This window comes from Diospyros lotus, chromosome 1, assembly GCF_014633365.1.
Source record: "Diospyros lotus cultivar Yz01 chromosome 1, ASM1463336v1, whole genome shotgun sequence".
Classification (NCBI taxonomy): Eukaryota; Viridiplantae; Streptophyta; class Magnoliopsida; order Ericales; family Ebenaceae; genus Diospyros; species Diospyros lotus.
This window is the reverse complement of record NC_068338.1, coordinates 7,488,316-7,506,552: the sequence shown is the minus strand read 5'-3', so window position 1 is coordinate 7,506,552 and position 18,237 is coordinate 7,488,316.

The following is an 18,237-nucleotide window of genomic DNA, read 5'->3' as shown; positions in this document are numbered from 1 at the left end:
CAATTAAAGTCAAATTTCAAATGAGCTTACTAAGGCATTCAGTTATTGTGTGTTATAATCATTCTATTGACTAACATACATACTAAGTAAGAGCCATGAACTGCCTAAACTCACAAGACTCGGTAACTATGCTAGGATCTAGTTTAGGATGATAGAGATGACACATTAGAAAACCTTCTGACATCGAAAACTCCTTTTTGATCATGCTTACCTTAGCTAGGGATTTCTATAATCATCACATAACTTTGATCACATAGGATGTTCACCTCACCCTGGAGGTCAATGGATCTCATTAGAAATCACCTGCCTCCATATACTAGTAGAATAGAGACCACACAAATAACATTCTCACCTCTCAATTGGATGGTTCCGCTCAATGATAAATCTTCGACATCAACATACAAAACAACTATGTTGCTTATGGTCAAATGACCAGTAACACAATCAAAAGCCAGTAACAAATAATTAATCCTCTCAGTCATGTGATTTGTTACATGTGTCATATTCAGTAAATGTTCAACCAATACCTACCCACATGTCTTCTATCTGCATCACATTCAGTATGATATGTGACTCACCATCCTTTATCATTAGTATCTCATGCTAATCAAAGGTAGTAGATGTTAGTCCATAATCTATTAATCATAGTCCCCTTTTGAGAAATATTAGGACTGGAAATTACTTTAAGAAATCTTGTGTTATAGATCTTTATCATATATTCTTAATAGCTTTAAAACAAGATCATTAGGATATCTAGGGACTTATTTATATATAATTGGTATTGTGCCATGAAAAATTGAAGGAAAAAAATGAGAAATTTTTTTAAGAAAAAATGAAGGCGCAACCACGAGTGGCCTCGCAGCAACCTTACTGCGAGGCAGCTCGCGGTTGGCCCTCGCGGGAGCCTTGCCGCGAGACAACTTGTTGTTAGGGGCTACCTGTGAGTGCCAACCTCGTGACAGCCATGCCGCGAGGCAGCTTGCAGTGTGGGACTGGCCGCGAGTGCCAGCCTTGCCGAGAGGCAGCACACTGCAACCTTGCCGCAAGGCAGCTTGCGACTAGGGGTTGGCCCGAGTGCCAGCCCCGCAGCAGCCTTGCTGCGAGCTACCTCACCACAGCTTCATGGGAAATGCCCCCTCTTGATGAAACCTCAGCTCCATTCAGCAATCGTCACATGTCAACACCAGCCATCCTTGAGAATTGTGCCCTATAAATACCCAGCTATAGGACATTGAAAGGGACTTCCAATTTCGATAAACTTTTGACATATTAACTGCATTTTTACTATTTTCGTGAATAGTTATCGTGATCCAGCATTGACTTAGGCATCAAAAGGTCATCGTGGGCGAGGTTTCCCGTGAGCCTTCTAATTCCTTATTGTGCATCAACAGGATCGGATCCTTGCAGTGAAGACCAATCCTTGCAGTGATACCTTGTGGCGAAGGCAAAACCTTACGGCAAGACCTTGTGGCGAAGGCAAAACCTTGCGGTAAGACCTTGTGGCGAAGGCAAAACCTTGCTGCAAGACATTGTGGTGAAGGCAAAACCTTGCTGCAAGACCTTATGGCGGAGTCAAAACCTTGTGGTGAGACCTTGTGGCGGGGGCAAAACCTTGTGGCTAGACCTTGTGATGGAGTCAAAACCTTGCAGTGAGATCTTGTGGCAAAGTCAAAACCTTGCAGCGAGACCTTGTGGCGGAGGAAAAACCTTGTGGCGGAGGTAAAACCTTATGGCGAGCATCCTTGCGGCAAACTCCCTTGAGGCAACTTCTCTTACCACAACCTCACTTCACCCGACATCGAGCTCGCGTGGACCCCACACCATAAATTTTAATTGTTATATTTTTGGCAACAACAATTCGACGTCGTCTGTGGGAAATGCAACAAAAAGCCAATCCTAGCACAAGATGCTGAGAGGGACAATATCAGCTGGTTTGGCAAACCCGCTTAACCCCACCCAAAGGAGCGCTTGTACCAGTACGGGAGCCACAAGAGGCCCTAGTCAGGTGCACCCTACACTACTAGAATTTTCAGAAGATCACCCTGGCAATGAAGTGCATTCAAGGAACTTTCCTATGCTCGAAGGCGATTAGACCGCGAGACTAGGGGACATGGAGCGTTCAGAACAGAGAGAAGTACACATAGTTGGATTGATTAGAACTGCGACAGGGCGAGAGAAATAAGTCCCACATGCAGCACCCGCTAGTAAGGAACAACACTCCTTTGGGCAGTCTTTAATTCCAAATAGAAACCTCATGGTGACTTCAGTACCTCTGGGACCCACGGGGATAGCTCCATCGACAGTCCTACTATGAGATTATGAACAATTGCAGAAGGATTTTGAGGAGTTGAAACACTAGAATGATGAACTCAGGATGAGTAATGAGGAAAATATGAGAAGACTATAGGGAATCACTGCTTTGCTGCGTGAACTAATGCCGGACATCCACATTCCCCACAAGGGATGACCCGATACGAGGGGAGAACATCGAGGATCCCAAGACCACTCTCCAAGGACCACATGGCAGGGGATAAGAATCGAAACTCCAAGGCCGAATAACTAAGTCCCATAAATAACAGACCTGAGAAGTGAACATGACAGGAGGGTAGGGAAAGGTCCCATATATAAAGAGATAGCAGAAAGCACTTACTCAAGAGCTCCTTATGTCCCACCTCTTTGCAAAAATGAAGTAGGACAGGAAACACTCAGGGCGTCTGACATTAAATGCCTCATAGAAGAGGTGCTAGAGTAGAAGCAGGTAATGATAATGCCAAAGGAAACACCCCTGAGGGGGTTTCTTCTGTCTGAGGAACTCCAAAGGCAACCAGTGCAACCAGGGTTCAAACTGCCACAGCTTTTGGTATACTTGGTAAGGGAGGACCCAAAGAAGCACCTACAACACTTTGTCGCAGTGGGCGTGTTACATGGATGGAATGAGGTCACTAGGTGCAGGGCTTTCTCACTCTCCCTGGAAGGACAGGCTCAATAGTGGTTCATTGAATTACTAGCAGGACATATACTATCATTCAAACAGTTGAAGAAAGAATTCCTAAGTGCATTCTCCGTCTATCTCCCAAAGAAGAAGAGTGTTATATATCTGATGAGCTTGAAGCAGAAGCCTAATGAATCCCTAAAGTAATATATCAAGTGATTCAGAGTCACAACTCAAGAAGTAAGGGATCTCCTAGTTAGAATGGCGGCGTCAGCCCTGCTTAATGAAACTGTATATATACGCCGGGCTCAGAAGATCCCTAGCCATCTCTGAGCCAGATTCCATGACTGAATTATTTGACTGAGTAGAACAATTGATAGTCCAAATGGAAATTTTGGATGCAAGGGAAGGTAATAGAAGAGGAAGGGAAACCCAACCTGAATTGCGAAGGACCTTACAGAATTCAGAAGATGTTGGGCCCCAACATGTGCATATTACAAACACTGCATGGTGAGACAATAGGAAAAACTTGGAACACCGTGCACCTCAAGAGGTACTTCCTAGCTTCATAAGTCATTTAACTCTAAGGAAGGGGACGAAGCATGAGACGTAGAATATACCCCCTGTATTCCCCAATAAATAATATCCCCCAATAAATAAAAGAATATACCCCCTGTATTCCTGTGGAGTAGGCAAAACTATAAGCCGAACCACATAAAATCTCTATGAGCCCAGATTATTTGTACGTGTCATAGAATGTGATGCAGGTACAGTGGCTCAAGCATAACCCGCTCTCGAAGGTCAAGTCACCTAATGGCAATCTGGTACTGATGACCATGAACCAGCCTGATATCACCAAAAGATCCGACGCCTATGCCCGCAGGCTCACCCCGATCCCTCGTTTGAGTCTGGTGGTATGCCTTTTGGCTAGACCTGACTTCTTGGTTGATCTGACGCCTAGGCCTCCTGGCAAACTCAAATCTCTAGAAGGAATCTCGTGCTAGACCAGTAACTAAACCCAGAAACCCTAAGGTAGACTGGCCCTGGGAAGGCGGGAAAGGGGTGAAGGGATCACATGACAGCTCTAACATGAGCCTACTCTTGAAGGTCAAGTCACCTAGTGGCAATCTGGAGTCAATGACCATGCGTTGGCCCGGGATCACCAGAACATCTGACGCCTATGCTTGTAAACTCATCGAAATCCCTTGTTTGAGTTCGTTGTTATGGTTTTTTGGCTAGACCCAACTCCTTGGTTGATCTGGCGCCTAGGTCTCCCGGCAAACTCGGATGTCTAGTAGGAATCTTGCGCCGGACCACTAGCCAAACCCAGATCCCCTGAGGTAGACTGGCCCAAGGAAGGCGTGAAGAGAGATGGAACAACCATATGACGGTTCTGTCATGATTCTGCTTACCGGAGTTAACTCACCCAGTTGCAATCTGGTGCCGATGACCATGAGCTGGCCCAGGATCACCATAACATCTGATGCCTATGCTTGCAGACTCACCCAGATCCTTCGTTTGAGTTCGGTGCTATGCCTTTTTCGCTAGACTCAACTCTCTAGTTGATCTGGCGCCTAGGTCTCCCGACAAACTCGGATGTCCGGCAGGAATCCCGTGTCAGACCACTGGCCAAACCCAAATTCCTTAAGGAAGACTAGCCACAAAAGACGGACGTGGAGGACACAATAGCCAGTGTGCTATGATCCCTCCCGAGATCATCGGATGCACCAAAGCTTATGCTTGCAGGATTGCTGGGATCTCTTAATTGAGTTTAGTGCTATGCTCTCAAGCTAGACCCGACTCCTTGGCTTATTCGACGCCTAGGCCTCCGACAAACTTGGACGCTCAGCAGGAATCCCGCAGTAGAACCTATCCTTGAGGGCCTGGTTATCCATATATAATCCGGTGCCTATGACCTCGATTGACGTAAGATCTTTGGGTGTTCTGACACCTATGCCTATAGGTTCATCGGGATCCCTTAATTCAGTCTGGTGCTATGCTCCCAAGCTAGAATCGACTCCTTGGCTGATATTCTACTCTTCAATTTTTTCTAAAGACAAAACAAAAGAGTGGGAGGTAATTGTTGTGACATGAAAAATCGGAAGAAAAAAATGAGAATTTTTTTGAAGAAAAAAAGAAGGCTTGTCGCTAGAGCCAGCCTCGCGGCATGGGCTGGCTATGAGGGCCAGCCTTGTGGTAGTTCACGGCTAGAGGCTAGCCCTCGCTACACCCTTTCTGTGAGGTAACTTGCAGTTAGGGGCTAGCCACGAGTGTCAGCCTTACCGCGAGGCAACTCGCGACTAGGGGCTGGCCATGAGTGCCAGCCTTGCGACATCCTTGCTGTAAGGTAGCTCGCGGTTAGGGGCTGGCAGCCTTGTCGCGAGGCAGCTCACGGCTAGGGGCTGGTCGCGAGTACTAGCCTTACGGTAGCCTTGTCGCGAGGCAGCTCACGGTAGCCTTGCCACGACCTTCCTCATGGCTGCTTCGTGGAAAACACCCCCTCTTGATGAAACCTAAGCTCCATTCAAAAATTTCCATGTGTAAGCACCAGCCATCCTTGAGAATCATGCCCTATAAATACCCAACTATAGGACATTGAAAGGGACTTTTGATTTCGGTAAACTTTCGAGATATTGACAACATTTTTACTATTTTTGTGAATAGTTATCGTGATCCAGCACTGACTTAGGCATCAGAGGGTTATCACGGGTGAGGTTTCCCCTGAGCCTTCTAACCCCTTCTTGTGCATCAACAGGATCAGATCCTTGGGGTGAGACTTTGCAGCGAAGACAAATCCTTACAGCGAGACCTTGTGGTGAATGAAAAACCTTGCGGCAAGACCTTGTGGCGGAGTTAAAACGTCACGGCTAGACCTTGTGGCGGAGGCAAAACCTTGCGGCGAGACCTTGTGGCGGAGGAAAAGCCATACGGCCAGACCTTATGGCGAAGTTAAAACCTTGCGGCAAATGATGAAGGGTTAATATTTCCTAAATCTTAATGAATTATATCCCCATTTTGACTTTATAATTATGCTTAAAATAAATAATTATTTGCATTACATATTATTACAGGATGAAGCAAGGAAGCTGACTTCTACAATTAATTAGGGGCATAAATCGAAGACGTTGGATTACCCATTATTGTTGCTCAAAATCATGGGCCAACTATGGAGTCTGGAGGATGTTTCAAGTGCACTTGGCCTAACTATCAAATACAATCCAACATAAGAAAGGCCCAAGACCAATCAAAGGCCCAACAAAGCCCAATTTGTAGAAGACTTTTCTTTGTTTTGAATTTTTATAAGTGTTTTATCACCTAAAGTCTTTTGTATTCTTATGAGAAGTCCACCACACAAAGTCTTTTGTATTTTTGTCTTTTACCTAATTTTCTTCCACTAGTTAGGTGAATGTTTTGTTGAATAATTGTGTGGCTTGTATTGCATCTTGTGAGCTATAAATAGCTCACTTTGGTGCATTTGTGAAAGGGGGGTTATTACTTGAATCAAAGTTTAGTTTTGTTCTTAGAGTTTCTCTTAGAGAATTGCTCTTATTCTCTCTCTTGTTTTCTTTTGTAATCTTACTTCCTTTCTTTGTTCTTTTAAATTCATATGCCATTTATTGTTACTTTATTATCCATCGCCTAAATGGCCGGTTAATTTCTGCTTTTAAATTTCTGCAATTTTAATTCCTGTCATTTAAATTATCCATCGCCTAAATGGCCGATTAGTTTCTGCTATTTTAATTCCTGTCAATTAAATTTTGTCATTTAAATTACGTCATTTAAATTCCTGTTAATTAATTTTTAAATGGGAATGAGTAGCTAAATCTAATCTTGGGTTAAGGCGAGAACAGTGTCCAATGTTCTTGAATCTCAAGATAAGCCAAACCTCGATGAATGCAAGATTTATCTGAGTTAAACTCGAGTTGAGTGTGTAAATGGTTTTGTGAGTTTGGATTGGGTCATCATCCTAACTTAGAACTCTCATGCCATGTATGAGAGTTGCTAGAATTGGAGATGAGATATACCCAAGCTCAGACGATCAAATCATAGTCTGTAGTATAATACAATTTACAGTGACATCTTAACCTAGAACCCTCATATCATGTATGAGGGTTGCTTAGCTGAGAATCATTCGTATCTTGAATTATAACTACCAAACGATCCTCTGTTTATTTCAGATTAATGTTGCTGTTTAAATTGCTATAAGAGATTTATTAGGCATTGGTTCTGAACTCGCCTCAACCCAAGACCTTTTTAATATTCCAAAAAACCTTTTCACAATCAAGAAAACTTAGCTCTCTTTGGATAAATCAACCCGAATGAACAATTCTTTTGTTAAATAAACCTCCCAGTGAATCGACCCGGACTTGTCCGGAATTTATATTTGTGCTAAAACTACACTCACACACTGGTGAGTTTAAACCTCCTCGCCATTTCAACACTGAACATCCAAACTGATTAAGGCTATCTAAATTGTAGGGTGAGAAGTGCAGCCAAATTTTGGCGCCGTTGCCGGGGAGGTGCAACAGAAGAAAAAATTCACTCCACGGGTAACTTTGTTCTTAATATTGTTTTTTCTTAATTGTTTGCATATTATTCAAATTGTATGAGACTTAGATCTGGTAGAATCTTAAGCCATCAAACTGAGTCAAACCATTCTATAGATTCTTTATCAGAGATTGAAATATCACTTTTACAATCCATAATGTCTCAACAAAATGAAAACCTATCTGCTCACGGGAGTGATCATGGAGAACATGATCCCTTGGATGGTGATGAGATTAAACCCCTCAGGGATTATTTGCACCCTCCAAGGCAAACCACTCCCTCTTGCATAATCCTACCAATAAACCATCATCGATTTGTCCTTAAACCAGGTACCATACAAATGCTCTCCACATTTCATGGTATGGATTCTGAAAATCCATATACACACATGAGGGATTTTGAAGAGGTATGTGGTACCTGTGGGGATCAAAATATACATGAGGACACTGTTAGACTAAAGCTCTTCCCATTCTCACTCAAGGATAAAGCAAAAATGTGGTTAGGGACTCTATAGCCTAGATCAATAAGAACTTGGAGGGAGATGCAAACAAAATTTCTAAAAAAATACTTCCTAGCTAATAGAACAGCATCACTCCAAAGGCAAATGATGAATTTCGTCTGTAAACCAAATGAAACATTTGCTCAAACTTGGGAAAGTTTCAAGGACCTCTTGCATTCTTGCCCACACCATGCCTTTGAGCAATGGCGGGTAGTTAGTTTCTTCTTTAATGCCTTAACTCCTAATTTGAAAATGCTGGTGTCCACCATGTGTAATGGTGATTTTTATGAAAAAACTCCTGAAGAGGTTGTTGCATACTTTGACCATGTAGCTGAAAACTCTAGAAATTGGGAAGTTGGGCCATTAACCATGGGAGATTTGAGAGACCAATACAATCCACAACCAAAGGGAAAACTCCAATTAAATGAAACTGATGACATCAGTGCTAGATTAGCTCTGTTGACAAAGAAAATGGAAGAATTGGAGATGAAAAAAATGAAGGCTGTTAATGAGGTAGAGGTGCATTGTGTAGTGTGTGAAGCCAATAGACATAGAATAGAGGAGTGTCCAACTCTCCCTGCTTTCAAAGAAGTGCTGTATGGCTAAACTTCAAACTCACAACCAAGGCAAACAGAGGGTAGGATATACCAAAACCAGATGCAGGGTGGAAATTATCAAGGGTACAACCCAAACTCAAACACCTATCATCCAAATTCTAGGAACCACCCAAATTTCTCTTGGAGAAATGACTCAGCACCTCAGCCACACCAACCATTTCCCTCACAACCACAGTCACAACATCAGTCATAGCCCTACTAGCCTAACCAAGGACCATCTGGCTCATATCAGCCACCGCATAAGAGATCCTTAGAGGATACTCTATAACAATTTATGCAAGGGCAGGTGGGGAACAATGCTCAGGTAGCAAAATTCCAAGAGCAAACAAATAGGGAAATTAAAGATATGAGGAGTCAGCTAGCCAAGCTAACTTAAACTTTGACTGTGAGAGAACCTGGGAAATTCCCTTCTCAACCAAATCCCAACCCCGTGAGGAAAACAAATCAAGTGGAATCATCAAATAGTGGGAACAATAATCATGAGCAGGTGCAAGCAGTCACTGTCCTTAGGAATGGAAAAATAATTGACAAACCAGATGATCCTAGGACAAGCCAACCTAATGCACAAGAAGAAGAACAAAATGAAAATATAAAAAATGACAATGCTCCAGCTTTGGAGGAAAAACTTGAAAACAAAAAAAAGGAAGGTAAAGAAAAAAATAAGGTGGAAGAATTCAAGAGCAACCCTGCACCACCATTCCCTCAAAGACTTACTCAAATAAAGAGGGAAAAACAAAATGCTGATATTTATGAAGTGTTCAAGCAAGTGAGGATTAACATTCCTCTCCTTGATGCAATCAAATAGACACCATCTTATGAAAAATTCTTAAAAGACTTGTGTACTATTAAAAGAAAGATCAACATCCAGGAGAAAGCATTCTTAACCGAACAGGTGAGTTCCATCCTGCAACTTAAAACACCTCCTAAGTATAAAGACCCTGGTAGCCCAACCATTTCTTGCTTAATTGGAAGCCGAAGGGTGGACCAAGCACTCTTAGATCTAGGAGCAAGTGTCAACTTACTTCCTTATAGTGTATATCAGCAACTGGGCTTAGGAGAACTCAAGCCAACAAGAGTTACCCTACAGCTTGCTAATAGGTCAATCAAAGTCCCTAGGGGGATAATGGAGGATGTATTAGTGCAGGTGGATAAATTTTACTTCCCTGTTGATTTTATAATCTTGGACATACAACCCAATCAAGGCCCTCAACCCCCTGTTCCAGTCATTCTTGGTAGACCATTCCTAGCAACTTCAAATGCCATAATTAATTATAGGAATGGAATACTTAAGTTATCATTTGGAAACATGACTGTAGAGATGAATATCTTTAGAGTTTCCAAACAACACATAGCTGAGAATGAGGTGGAGGAAGTAGATATGGTTCAAACATTAGATGAGGACTATTTTGCAAAAGAATTTTTGAACAAATCTATGGAAGAAGATCAAGAAGAGAGAGAGTTAAAAGAATTAGAGAACACTAGGGAGCAAGAAGCAATGCCTGTTGCTCAATGGATTCCCAAATCAGAACCATTGGGTTCTATAAACAATGAGGAGTCACAATCTGATAATACCTCACCCACACCCAAAATGAAACCTTTGCCAAGTGAGTTAAAATATGCATTTCTAGGTGATGAGAACACACTCCCCATAGTCATCTCTTCAAGTTTGACATCCCAACAGGAAATTCAACTGATAAACATTCTGAGAGCTCATAAAAAAGCCTTAGGTTGGACCATCTCAGACTTGCATGGAATTAGTCCTTTGACTTGCACTCATAGGATATTTCTAGAGGAGGATGCTAAACCTGTTAGGAAAATGCAGAGAAAACTCAATCCTAACATGAAAAAGGTGGTTAGGAAAGAAGTGCTAAAGTTGCTAGATGCGGGTATTATATACCCCATCTCTGATTCAAAGTGGGTCAGCCCCACTCAAGTGGTCCCAAAAAGGTCTAGAGTCATAGTGGTGAGAAATGAAAAGAATGAGTTGATCCCTACTCGCATCCAAACTGGATGGAGAGTGTGCATCGATTACAGAAAACTCAATGCAATGACTAGAAAAGACCATTTTCCATTGCCATTCTTGGACCAAGTCCTTGAAAGAATAGCTGGGCAAGCATTCTATTGTTTCCTTGATGGTTATTCAGGATATAACCAGATTGACATTGCCCTAGAGGACCAGGAAAAGACCACTTTCACATGTCCATTTGGGACATTTGCCTATAGACGTATGCCTTTTGGACTATGCAATGCCCCTGCCACCTTCCAAAGGTGTGTGATGAGTATTTTTAGTGAGATGACATAACACATTGTAGAGGTTGTTATGGATGATTTCTCTGTCTATGGAGCTAGTTTTGAGGCATGTTTAGAGAATTTAAAGAGAGTTCTAGCTCGTTGTGAAGAAACCCACCCTGTGCTTAACTGGGAAAAATGTCATTTCATGGTCAAACAAGGTATAATCCTAGGGCATATTGTCTCTGCTAAGGGAATGGAGGTGGACAAAGCCAAAGTAGAAGCCATCCAAAAACTACCAGTCCCTAAGAGTGTTAAGGACATCAGGTCTTTCCTTGGGCATGCTGGGTTTTATAGGAGATTCATAGCATATTTTAGCAGCATATCCCGGCCTCTGTGTAATTTGCTCTCCCAGAATGTCCCATTTGAGTGGACATCATCTTGTCAAACCTCTTTTGAGAGGTTAAGAAATGCTCTCATCTCAGCCCCCATTATTCAACCACCAGATTGGTCATTGCCCTTTGAACTCATGTGTGATGCAAGTGATTATGCTGTAGGAGCAGTCCTAGGGCAAAGAAAAGATAAAAAACCTTATGTCATCTACTATGCTAGTAAAACCCTCAATGAAGCCCAAAAAAATTACACAACAACTGAGAAGGAACTATTGGCAATAGTTTTTGCATTAGAGAAGTTCAGATCATATCTGGTGGGGTCATTGGTCATTGTTTTCATTGACCATGCTGCTTTGAAATACTTGCTCACCAAACAAGATGCCAAACCACGTCTTATTAGGTGGATTTTGTTACTCCAAGAATTCAACATAGAAATCAAAGATAAAAAGGGAGTAGAAAATGTGGTGGCAGACCATTTGTCTAGACTTCCATGCCAAGACCTTAATCTAGACAAAGAACCAATCAGGGACACCTTTCCAGATGAACAGCTCTTCCTTATCAATGATACCTCAACCTCTATTACACCATGGTACGCAGATCTGGCCAACTATCTAGCCATCGGTCTAATTCAAAATCATTGGACCAAGCTAGATAAACAAAAATTCTTTAGGAAGGTTAGGACTTATTTATGGGATGATCCTTACTTGTATAAGTATTGTGCTGACTAAATTTTAAGAAGGTGCATCCCCGAGCATGAGCAACAGAGTGTTTTGAATTTTTGTCATACTCTTGCTTGTGGAGGTCATTTCTCCACAAGAAAAACATTGGCCAAGATCTTACAAAGTGGATTCTTTTGGCCTACCATGTTTAAAGATGTGCATCAGTTCTATAGCTCATGTGATAGATGCCAAAGGCTAGAAAGCCTAACCAAGAGGAATATAATGCTCTTGCAACCCATTCAGGTGTTAGAAATTTTTGATTGTTGGGGAATAGACTTCATGGGACCATTTGTTAATTCAGGTGGACACGAGTACATCTTGTTAGCTGTTAACTATGTGTCCAAGTGGGTAGAAGCAATCCCAACAAGAACAAATGATCATCGAGTTGTAATGAAGTTTTTGAAAAAAAATATTTTTAGTAGGTTTGGAATGCCTAGGGCCATTATAAGTGATGGAGGTTCTCATTTCTATAACAAACCAGTGGTTGAATTAATGAGAAAATATGAAGTAATCCACAAGGTTGCAACCCCATATCACCCTCAAACCAATGGCCAAGCTGAATTGGCTAATAGGGAGATAAAAAGGATTTTAGAGAAAACAGTCAATTCTAACCGCAAGGATTGGTCCTTGAGGTTGATTGATGCACTTTGGGCCTATAGAACTGCATACAAGACCATTCTAGGCATGTCTCCCTATAGGTTGGTATATGGCAAGCCATGTCATCTGCCAGTTGAAATAGAGCACAAAGCCTACTAGGCCATTAGGAAGATTAATGAGGAATCAACAGAAGTGAGCCTCAATAGGAAATTGCAACTTAATGAACTTGAAGAACTTAGGGATGAGGCATTTGAAAATGCCAAATTATCTAAGTTGCATATGAAAAAGTTGCATGACCAACACATCAACATAAAAAATTTTCATGTTGGTCAGCAGGTGCTTCTCTACAACTCAAGGCTTCATTTGTTCCCAGGGAAGTTGAGATCAAAATGGACAGGACCCTATATAATCAAGACCATATCAGAATATGGGGCAATAGAAATTGAAATCAAAGAGTCTGGACAATGTTTTAAAGTGAATGGTCAAAGGCTGAAACCATATCTAGGCATAGCTGAGAAAGATTTTGTTGAAGGAAATGACGAGATGGTGGAGTTGGGTGAACCACTGTCAATGGTTAAGTGACCTTTAGGAACACATTCGTCTGGGAATCTGACGTTAAAAGACCACCTTTCCGTTTAGGTTAAATGGATGTCTTTGGAATTCGGATAAAAAAATATATATATATATAATATATTTATTGTTCCTTTTTTATCACTTAATTAACTTTGACTCAAATAGTATTTCTCTGTGTGCAGTCTAAATAAAATATTTGCATACTAATTCATGCATTGAAGACCGCCAGGTATGCCCATCTTCTATTCTTTTATTGCCGATTGAGGACAATGCGCAATTTAAGTTGGGGGGTAAGGTATACTTAAGAATTAATTTATTGGTGTTTGAAATTGATCTATTGTGCAAATAATTTTGGCTGACTTGATAATATTGTCTTGTGTGGTATATATGATTTTATTGGGCCCCTATAATAATAATAATAATAATAATAATAATAATAATAATAATAATAATAATAATAATAATAAATAGAAATAAAATAATAAAAAAAAAATTATTGAGAGAGACAGAATTGACGCTGGTGGTAGCCATTCTTCTCGGGCAGTGCAATCACACTGCCTTATAAAGAAAGAGGCATACTACCAAATGTTGAAAAATGAGACGCTAAACGACACCAAGCCTGACGGTGCAATTATGGCATGCCTCGAGCCGAGTGTCGAATAGTGATGCCCATTGCTCTATAAGAGACTCCAAATTTGTATGAGGCAAGCCACCCTTCTTGAGCTCAATCTTCTCTCCTTTGTGTTATTCTCCGATCAGGTACTCTCATCCCTTTTGTAAAGTTTATAGTTCTTTACTTTCTTCTTATTAGAGTTTTCTTTAAAAAAAAAAAAAATGAATCTTCAGCTTTCAAAAATTCGCAAGTACTATCCATCTCTCCCGCAGAATGACTTGAAAAACAATTTATGCTGCTAGGTGTGAAAGACTCAGGCTTTTAATGCGTAATAACATTCCTGAAGATATTCGTTGGCTGATCGAAGCAAAAGTTCGATTAGTTGGCGAAACTTCACCTAGTTTTAAGCACTTCCCGGACTTAGGGAAGAGTAGTTTTGCGAAGAAATGAAGAGCTAAAAGAGTGAATGGTTGTCACAAGTGTGCTTGTTGGACCTGTAACACTCGATGCAAATCTGTGGGGTTTACATCCATAAATCGAGAAGATAAAATTAGTTTCATAAAGGATGGACTGAGTAAGGAGTCATTGGATGATATCCGATTGACTCTTGAGACGCATCCATGTGGAATAATGCAAAGAGAACTTCTTGCTTTATGAACGTAGTTCATAAGTGACCACCAATGCTATAGTCTTGGGAATCTGACTAAAAACGACCCTGTTTGCCAATCTATAAGAAAATTGGATGGGAAGCCTATCCCCACTTCACAGAAAGTGTTTGAGCCACAATCACAACTACTTGTACTTACGCATGATTTCTGTTTGTATTTATTTCTTGTTGAATTGTTGTATAGCTACTTTTGATTACCAAACCTCTTTCCAGGGCAGACAAAAGGAACAAACATGGAAGGCCAGTTAGTTCGTCGAATCAAAACCATATGTGTACTTCGTGGCTCTCAACTTGGGAGTGATATTTGTTACGCACTTGCAGCAAGCGAACTAGGCCAAAAATTAGGAGAGAAAAAGATTAATTTAGTATATGGAAGGGGAAGTCATGGATTGAATGGTTATGTTTCACAAGCTGCACATTTTGGAAAATCATATGTGGTAGGTGTAATGCCAATCCCTTTGGCTGAACCACGTACTTCTGGGATTACACGCAGTTAACTTATAGAAACGACTTCTATGTCTGAGCGCACAGCTTGTAAGATTTATCAGTCAGACGCTTTCATCGCTTTACCAAGAGGTTTTGGTACACTTGAAGAAATCTTCTGTATAATCTCTTAGGCCAAGAGCAATCTGCATACCAAATCCATTGGACTTTTAAATGTTAACCATTTTTTCGTTGGGTTGCTTTCTTTTATTGATCAGGCTGTGGACCAAAAATTTATTTCTCCTTCAGCAAGAAAGATTCTTATTTCTACATCCACCATTGAGGAACTGCTAGAGAAATTACATGCTTATGTTCCACAGCATGATCCTTATGAGCCTCGGATAGATTGGTCTAAGGTAATCAGAAATAAGCGACAAAAATGTTCGATTAATTTAGATTTATCCCTGTAAGGCAAGTCTATGATAAGATGGCTGAGTAAGGAGTACTTTTTATACTCTTGAGACGCATCTCCTATGACTTGAACGAAATTTCTTTTCTTGTGTTTTTTTTTTTTTAAAAAAACGATGGAATGTTGCTAGGCGAGTCTATGATAAGATGACTGAGTAAGGAGTACTTTTTGTACTCTTGAGACGCATTTTGTTTATCTTATGACTTGCATGAAATTTTTATTTTAGTGTGAAAATATAAAAATATATATATGGTATGCTCGTTTGTTTGTTTTAGCAGTTCACAGTAAATCTATGGACTTATTGTAATACCCGATATTACATGGTGTTGAAAATAAATAATTTTTGATTATTTTGAAAGGATCTCGGGTGGTTCGGGAAACTCAAGAGTCGGTTTCGAGTAATTAATTATTAAGAATTTTTGAATTGACGGTTGGGAGTGCCTCGGGACTTGGATGTCCAGGGAAGAGAGCAAGAGGTTGGTAAGCGTCTCGAGATGAGATTAAGGAGGCTGACAGCGGTCCGATCGGGAAGAATTTTCGGAATAGATTCTGTATAAGCCTGAGTGGGTGCCAATACCGAATAGTTAGAGGGGACCTTCTGGAAGCTGAGGGGACCCTAGGGGTGGTTCGGTTTTCTGAGTAAGGCAACCCTTAAGTGTTTTCGGGTCAAATAAAGGTCCCGTGCAGGCGTAGGGACGAGGTCGGTATTCCCGAGAAGCGGTCGGTCATTAATTTTCGAAGAAATCGAGTTGGGAGTGGCTTGATGATAATTAATTTAAGCCTTGGAGGGTCTAAGTGCTATTATTAAAATCCCAAGTGTAATTAAATTTCCTTAATTGTAATTATGGAAAATTAAAGGGATTAAATAGTAATTTATATGTATATATATACATGTGTATATATATGTATGCGCTTGCATAAGTGCTGGGGAAGATTTCAAAATTCAAAATCAAAATAGAGAGGGAGATTGAGAGAGCAGGGCCAAGAGAGAGCTCGTGGGAGGCCGAGACCGAGAGGGAGAGCTCGCGAGAGAGCCATGGCCGAGCTCGGCCATGGGAGAAGCAGCTTTGAGCTGTTGTTGAAATGGCCGAGGAGAGGCCGCCATGGAAGCCGAACTGAAGCTTCGTGGCCGGCAATCGAGATGAGCAGCGGTGGCGCGCGATAGCTCGGGCGAGGCGGCTGGCCAATGGCTGGTCGAGTTGATGGCCAGCAACGGCTTGAAGCAACCGTTGGAGGAGCGAGTAGGTCAGCCATGGCGGTTGCACAAGTGTGCGCGGGAGGCTGCTGGGTTGCTGCTCGTGGCGGCTGGCCGTCGGTTGCACGTGGTCCGGCGAGCAAGCGAGCGACCGCAGCAAGGCGGCCAGAAGCTTCACCAAGCGGCCATGGCAGCAACACGCAGGGGAGGCCGACGCACGGCGGGTTCGCGGCAGTCAAGGGCGGTGCGGTGCGGCCAGCGGGGCCTCGGCGGCGAGAGACTGATGGCAGGGGCGAGCTGGTGGCAGCGGCGGTCGGAGTGCACAGCCGAGCTGCTGTGCGTGGGCTGTGAGAAGAAAGAAGAAGAAGATGAGCTAAGGAAGGAGACGCGCGCGCGGGAGAAGAAGAACAGGGAAGAAGAAATGAGGAAAAAAAATAAATAAAAATAAAGGAAATTCTGGAAATTAAGGGAAAAAGGGAGAAAAATGCCAGAAAATTCCAGAAAAATGGGGGAAGAGTCTGGAAATTATTTTGGGGCACAAGGAGCGTGTCGAAAGCTTGAAAATGGAGATTTTGGGCTTGAGATGACAGTAAATGATGCAATGCCGGTATGAGCGATTGACCGATTTTCTCTTCCAAATTAACTGAGGTGAGTTAATTACTTCTTTTCAAAATATTTCCTTTATGTGAGATATTAAATTGTGTAGAGTAATAAATTGTTGGATTAAACCCTGGGTCGGGGTTGTTTGGAAATTATTGACGGCTGGTGTATGCTGTGGTTAGTGTTGTTGGAGACATTGTTGATGGATGGTTTTGTCGGTGTGTGTGTGTGGCGAAGTTGAGGGCATTGGTTTAATGCCGGATGTTGATAGAGTTGGGTTTGTTTGTATTTGTATCTAGGTTCGACTGGGGAGGCGGTGATCCTAGAAGAGCTCGGAGTTCGGGCTGGAGTTCGTGCTGAGGTAGAGATAAGGCTTCCAGCCAGGTAAGGGACGGCCCCATGTGGAGGTGGCCTTGCAAGTTGGTAAATATGCTTGATAATGTTTTTATGTTGCACTGGCATGTAGTGGTTATATCTTGTGTGATGCAAGAACTAGTGGACCTGTGGCCATATGGAGGATTAGTGGTGGGGGCTGATAGGTTGATGCCTCAAACCTTAGTGGGTTGTGAGGATGTGTGAGCCTAGCCTCATTTGCATGCATTTGGCATACATAAAACATGATTATACTCATATTTACATGCATTGCACCCTTACTGAGTCTTTATGACTCATGAGGTTTTACCTCATGTGTAGATGATGCAAGTCTAGATGCAAGCAGGGATGGTGCCGGGAGGTTGTTGTGGCAATTAGCTTGTTGCCTGAGATGTGTTGTTGTGTAATCTCCTGTAATTTTTTATATGTATTCATGTAATTGAATGTAAATGATATTGAGCACTAGATGTATTTAATTGTTGAAATCATCATAGTGTGATAAATGATGTGAGATTGCTTGTTGTACACGGCGTATTTGGTAAAGCCAAGTTTCGGATCGAGTAAAGATCAGCGAGGTATGTTCTCATAAATCCCCAATACTCAGCGAAATGTTTATATGCTAGCCTTGTGCCTGGGTCACCTCTGGCTTGCTATGGGGTGAGCTGAAGAGAAGTGAAGCTCACTCGGGTTTCGGGTCTTGGTCCGCTGGATTTTTCTTGTTTGAGTTGGGACCGATTCCTGAGTGGAGCGAAGGGAAGGACAAAGCCTAGTTCCCACCTAGGGCGTTTCCTG